The sequence below is a fragment of the Vidua macroura genome, chromosome 17 (genome assembly GCF_024509145.1).
Source record: "Vidua macroura isolate BioBank_ID:100142 chromosome 17, ASM2450914v1, whole genome shotgun sequence".
Lineage (NCBI taxonomy): Eukaryota > Metazoa > Chordata > Aves > Passeriformes > Viduidae > Vidua > Vidua macroura.
The window spans coordinates 4,509,985-4,517,249 of record NC_071587.1 but is presented as its reverse complement, the minus strand read 5'-3'; positions in this window follow the sequence as shown (position 1 = coordinate 4,517,249).

Here is a 7,265-nt window from a genome sequence, read left to right as displayed (position 1 = left end):
GCACATGTCTTCACCTTGTGGGGGGAAATAGAGGCTGAAGTTCAACGTTTTAAGTCACTGGAAAAGAAAATGTGCAGCTGCACTGCCTTACCAGCTGGGAAAAGGCCTGGGCAGTCTCTAGTCCCTCCAGTCTCAGGTTTGTATGGGTTTTTGGTTGTTTGTGGTGGCAGACACCCTTTGCCAGAGCAGCTTTGTGCTGGTTGTCCTTCCCCAGGACAGCGAGGACACCTCCCCTGCCAAAGTCCTTCCCCCAGCGCCCGGACCTGGCAGGATCCACTGAGCTCAGGGGGCTGAAGCCTTTCCCTCCACACTCAGCTCTGGCCAGGGGCTGACCTGAAGAAGGGGAGAGGAGGAAGGTGTTCCTTTTCTCCTTAGTCCTCGGAAGGGAATTGGAAGTGGTGATGTTTTCATCTTTATGACCATCTTGGCCATCTGCACTTTTCTAGCTGGTGAAGTTGCAGGGGTAATTACCCAGGAGATAAAGCAGGAAAAGAGGAAGAAACCCAACAGAAATGCAGGGTGTGGGTGTTCCTCTGTGGATTTTGTGTAATTTTTTTGTTTTTCATGGTTTGGAAGAGACACAGAGGCACACGAGTTCTGCTGCCCTCTCCTCACTCATCCCAAACCTTGCTCTTGGCAGGCTGTAGTAGAAACCTACTTCAGAAATTCCCTGTCCTGCACAGGATGAAGATGAGAGGTTTGTTTTCCCTTGCTTTCAGCTTTTGCCAGCATGTCCTTTCTGTGCTGGAAGGGTGAGGTGAGCCCTTAGTGCTGAATATATTTCTTGTTTGTCCATGTGAGTGAATGGAAGCTCCAAGCTGAGCACAAACTTCTCGTGCCTTGTATGAAACTTAATCTTTTAAGCCTTACTCAGGTTTTAGAACTCCCAAGGAGTGTGGTTACCCATAACCCACTGGTGTCACCTCCCACCCCAGCTTTCTGCATGTGCCCAGTCAGTGCAGGAGGAAAGAGCCACCTTTACCTGCCCTGATGACTCTGGTTAAGCCTTCTCTGGACACAAGCACAGCCACAGAGTGGAATAATTGCCTTTTACTTACAACAAACTGGCAGAGCTGTCTCAGGGTTTCAAGAGAGACAATTAAAGATTTTACATTGCTTTCTTCAAAAGGAGAAATAGACCTGGGGGTTCCCTAATAGTCCTCCTGATTCTGCATCGCCCTCTCAGAGCCTGTTGTTGTGGGTTGCATTTATTATGAGCCACTTATTATCCCTAATTATTGAGCAGGGGGTAGGGCTCTCGGTAACAGGCAGAGTTGTGACTTGATGAACACTCAGCTGTCTCTATTTAAGATAAAATTACTGTAATTAACAAATCGATCAACCCTGCTTTCGCTTTGCCTGCCTGGGACAGAACAAATGGGCTAAATGAGACCTATTTAGCACAAAAGTAGAGAAAGGGGTTTGCAGACCTCAGGATACACAGGCTCAGAGCTTTTTTTGTCACACACTGCTTTTAATGGTAATGCCTCATAATTGTCTCTTGTTAGGCAATTTTGTCTCCAAAAAAGAGGCACCCACGCTGCACTTTCTTCAGCTCAGCCCAGCGAGGCAGAGTCAGCGGGTGAGCAGCCAGGTGGGTTGTTTGGTTGAAAACCCTCCCTCAAGCAGGACTGGGTTGGATTCCCTGGGTGCTGTGCTCACTTGTGACTCTTACCAGGTTGTTTGCAGAATTTATGTCTTTGAGAGAAAGACTGATTCCTTAAGTTGTCTTTAGTTGAGCAGATGTCACCTTCTCCACCTCCCCAGTTGCTGCTCCTCACGTTCCTTTGGTGTCTGGGAATATCTGTGCTTTTAGATCCAGGAATCCTCCCAGCCCACTGGTGTGGGAAACACTCATCCCCAGCTCTTCTTCCAGAGCCATGTGCTGTCTGAGAAGCATTTGGTGACAGGAATTTGTCCCTCTTGAAGCTTTTGTGCTGTGTCTGTGCACTCTGCTAAGCTGACACTGCGTGTGCTGTCACTCATGCTCCCTGCCTGGCCACGCCAGGATTGTGTCACATCCACACGTGCACTGAGGGTGATCCCATTAAGGAGGTGAGATGCTGGAGGACCAAGGAAATGCTCTGTTTCACTGTGTTCTGTGCTGTGCTCTGTTTCACTGTGTTCTGCCCTGCTGGGAAACGAGCTGGGAGAGGGTAGATCTGCTACATCTGGAGAAGGCTCTGGAGCACAGCTGAGAGAGCTGGGGTTGTTCAGCCAGGAGGAAAGGAGGTTCAGGAGGACCTTATCCCTCTTTACAGCTACTGGATAGGATGTAGCCAGGTGGGGGTCAGTCTATTCTCCCAGGTAACAAGTGACAAAATAAAAGGAAATGGCCTCAAGTTGTGTCAGAGGGAGTTTAAATCAGAGAACAGGAAAAATTTCTTCACTAAAAGAATGGAACAGGCTGCCTGGGAAAGGGGTGGAATCACCATCCCTGGCAGTGCTTGTGAGATGTGTGGAGGTAGCACTACAAAATGGATCTGTGTCAGCCTCGGGTCTCTCAGGAGGATGAAGCTGCTGCTCCTGCCAGCTGTGGTTGTTCTTGCTGTGCCAACTCACTTAGGTTTGCCTGCACATGATGTGTGGGAACCATCACAGTCACATTTATTTCAACAGATTGTTAAAAAAATAATCTGTAAGTGCTTCAATGAACTGAACTGCTTAACCTGGAGAGTTGTTTTCATTCTGGCCCTCTTTGCATAGGCCAGAGGAAGTTCATCCTGCCTGTCCCCACACCCGCAGGCAGCAGTGAGGTGTGACAAGGGTATTAGGGCAGATGGATAAATGGGAACCATTTTATGGGCTTGACCTAACACTGATGGCTCAGCACTTCAGAGGGCCTGCTCACCACTGCCTGGCTCTGTGGCAGGTTCTGTGGCTCTCTCCATCTCGGGGGCTGCTCTGCCCTGCCCCAGGGCTGTCCATGGCATCTCCATCCTGCTCCGGAGTAGCCCTGGCTGGGAGGGACAGCCAGTGGCTGCCGTGACTGCCACATAGGAGCAGGGAAAACCCGTGCTGAACGCATGTCAAAGGCAGAGCCAAGAGCATCTGAAAGCTTCATTAGCCGGGCTTTGTTCTGACGGCGCAGTCAGGCGGGGAAATAATGCCGGGAGTGTTATCAGCCATGTGCAGGAGGCGGTTGCATAGCAACCCCGACTGGGGGACCGGGCCGCCAAAAGAAATACTCATTTTCTTCAATTTGGAGGCATTTCAAACAGGAGTTCATTGCTGATGGAGGATTCGCTTAGGTTTAACATCTCTTAAAGAGATGGCAGCTGGTGTTGGCCTTGTTTTAGCATCGTGTGGGTGCACACTCACAAGGTAAATGAACCTAAGACAATCCAGGTTTTCTCTGGGGTTTCATATGCTGGTTTCCATCCCTTTGTCCTGCTGGGGCTTGAAATGGGATGAGGATGGGAAATTTCCTTGCTGTCTCCAGGGAGCCCTTCTTGGTACCACGTTGGTCACTGCAGGTGAGGAGGGTGATCATGGTCCCTCTTCCCTCTGAGCCCTGTTCAGAGACCAAAGTGCAGAAAGGGCAGGGTTCTGCTGCTGCATCTCCTTGCCAGGCGGGAGAATTGGTCAGACTTCAGAGAAATCACAAACCTGCCATATCTGTGAGGCTGTTAAGGAGCACTGGATGTAAGGAGAGGAAAGAGATTCATCAATCTGCTCTTGTCTGGACCCTGAGATGTTGAGATTGAGGCAAACAGAGGCTGTCCAGACCTGTTTTGAAGGGCAGCATGATTATTTGGTGCAAGTAAGAAACAAATCCCAGCTCTGAGTGGCATTGCCAAGTGTGCAGGTAGGGCAGGGCAGGGCATCCCGTGGTCTCCCTGTCCTGCTGCAGCTCTGGCTGTTCCACACAGAAGGGGCTCAAAGAGCTTTTTTAAACTTCAGCTTTGGTGTGTGTTGTGCAGTAAGAGCAGTGGGGTCAAGTCAGTCTGCCCTGAAAGAGAAACTGGGATGCCCAGACATCGTGAGGGTGTCCCTAGTGGGTTTGTCTAGATTTTGGTAGAGGGATTCACATGATGCATGTGCCATCTATCTGGAGGACGTATCTGGCTTTCCAAAAACCTGTGTGGATTTGCACTCCCCCTTGTCCACTCCTCTCTGGTGCCTAGAACAGATAGGGCATGCCTGAGTACTCCCAGCTGGAAAGATTACTAGGGAATTAACAACTGCAAGATATTTATTGTGGCCCCATACAGTACCGTGGAAATCCCTGGTTTATTCTTTGTTCACCTGCTACTGTCTGAATTGCCAGGGTGAGCAGGTAACAGCAGGAGGGTGCTGGTGCTGGCATTGGGATCCGTGGTGGAGGAGACATTAAATGAACATCCTCTGTGTGGCCTCACCTGCTGAGAATGTGGAGGCATTTTCTGTCACTGAGTGACAGCAAGCCCAAAGAATATCACTTGTACATGGAAAACTCCTTTCTTTGCTCTCTCCTCTGACTTCAGCCTTTCAATATTGAACAATAATACATCTTCCCTTCTTATTAACAATTCAGTTTGAAGACTGATTCAGATTAACTTGGGCTCTCATTGTATTAAGCACTTTAGGAAAAAAAAGCCATAGGAGCTCAGGATGTTTATGAAAAGCAATTTCCTCAGTGCCAGGCAGTTTAATAACTCCACAGCCGTGGCATTCAGGCTCTCATTTATTTTAAACTGTGTTTCCAAACTGTGACGGGTCAATAATAAATAAGGCAGGGTGACAGATTTTGTGTGGAAAGGAGCTAAAAGGAAAAAGGCAATTCAGACAGGAGCAAAGAGAACAATGTGGCTCTTGGGTCTGACAAATTAAAGGCTCATTTTAAAAGCAGATTTTCTTATAATCAGTATTTCCCCACCAAACTATTGAGAGTAAGGGAAATTTTGGAGCTATATATGGCAAAAGGGAGAAAATTCTGATCCTCTCTCATCCAAACTGTTTCCTTGTAACAGTAAAATTATTCTTCTACATACTGGTCTGGATTTTACCTTTAATCAAGTCCCTGGTGGAAGGAGACACATAGCCCCAGGCAGGCTTTTGCACCCGAGACCTCCAGTCTACTCAAGCAATAAATACAAACATCACAGAGTGTTTCAAATGACTTGTTAAAATATTGGAAATCAGTACCTTGTAGGAAACAAAGTGAGTTAATAGTATTTGTTGAAAACACCTTTTACAAACCACGTGGGACACTGAGCAGGTCAAGTGCAATGTGTAGCAACATTCACCTATCTCCTGCTTCCCTCTGTGGATATTCAGGCAGAGGTTTTGGTGGGTTTAGGTTTTATTATCTCCCCTTGAAGCTTGGAACATGCAGAAGAACTGAGCTGAATTGCTCTGTGCTGTGTCCTGCTCTGCTTGTGTGACATTTGGGCTCTCCAGCTCAGGAAGGGCTTTTCTTCTGCATATCCCATGTTCAGGGCAGCAGGTTCAAAATGTAAATAAGCTTCAAAAAGCTGGAATACTCAGATTGTTGTTAGTATACAGGGATTGGAAAATTGATTTCTGTTGGTCATGTACTCTTTCAGATTACTCCTGGTACAAAGATACCCCCTTCTCTATGTGAAGCATGAAGTGCTGTGGATTTTTCCTGGATTATCCAAATACTGAACTTGATTAAACTCAACAGACATCTCTGTTGGATAACTTCTGTGAGTAATTGGGCAGGGAGGTTATTTCTGCCATTCCCACCCAGCTGGAAGTTGGCCTGTGGCTGGCCAGGGAGCTGAGCTGCTTCTGCTTTTATTTTGCTTAAACAGAATATTTATAAATCAGGTGCTCAGTCTGAGTGTTTATTTAAAAGTCCTAACATTTTCCTTAATGTTCCTGAGTGCTCACTCATTAGAAGCTCATACTGTGAGCCCTTAGGAATTCATGAGATGTTTTCTGTATCTGGGTACTTTAAATAAATCTAAGTGCAGGCTGCAGGGCCTGGGAAGATGAACTGCTCTGAACAGGCTTCCCACACTTACCTTCCTCTTCTCCAGCTTGGCAGGAGGAGCTGCACCACATTCTTGGGTCTTTTGCCTGTTGATGGGCTCACCTGTGGATTTTCATATTTGAAACAGAGGTTTCAGTGGTGGTCAGGATGACACTGGAGCTGCAGGTGACACTGTCCCCAGAGGTTGTGTGAATAACGGTGTGAGCTGGGGTGGGTTGAGCCTGGCTGGGTGCCAGATGCTCCCTCAAGCTTCCCCCATCACTGTCCTCCTCCTTCTGGACAGGGGAGAGAAGATACAGCAAAAGGCTTGTGGGTTGAGATCAGGGCAGGGAGAGATCGCTCACCTTTACCACTGCAGGCAAAACAGACTTGGCTCGGGGAAATTAGTTCAATTTATTTCCAACAAAATCAGAGTGGAGTAATGGAAAACACAAACAAATCCTAAAAATAGTTTCCCTCCACCCCCTCTTTTTCCTGGGCTCAGCTTCACTCCTGAATTCTTTCCCTCCTCCCCACAGTAGTACAGGGAATGGGGCTGTGGTCAGCTCATCACACACTGACTCTGCTGCTCCTTCCTTCTCAGGGCAGGACTCCTCACTGTCCCTCATGGGGTCCCTCCCATGGCAAACAGCTCTCCCTGAACTTCTCCAGGACTGGCCTTTCCACGGGCTGCAGCTCTCCATGAACTGCTCCAGGGTGAATCTCCCACGGGGTGCAGCCCTCCAGGGACAGGCTGCTCCAGCCTGAACCCCCTTGGCACCACAAGTTCTGCCCCAGCACGGGCTCCTCTCTCCATGGGGCCACAGGTCCTGCCAGGAGCTCCAGCAGGAGCACTCTCTCAGTGCTGTAGCACTTCAGTGTCTGAGACTGAGGCCTGGATCTTCAGAGAAGAAAATCCCAGCTCCTGAATGTCCAAGGAAGGTCAGGCATAAAAATATCTCCACCCTGCCTTCCTCCTCCCTCCTGTCCTGAGGCCTGTGATCTCTCTGACCCAAAGAATCAGGACTCTGGGCAAGGATCTCTTCCATGAGGGTGCTGCAGCTGGCAGGGCAACGAGGCAGCAATGTGATGGACCCTGAGCTGCCATTCCCTCCTCTGCTCCTGCTCAGTGCCCACACACTGCCCTGGCCGTGGGCCTGAGCCCACCTGCAGCAGGATGCAGAGTGATACACAGGGACACACTTCCCTCCTCTGCTGGTTCAAGGATTTCGTTTTTTAAAGCTTCCATAAGAAAAGTGCTTACACTGGCAAGGATTAAATGGGGAGAATGTGTTATGCCTCATCCTGCTGCAGTCCTATCCTCAAGGATGTCTCTGCTCTCAAA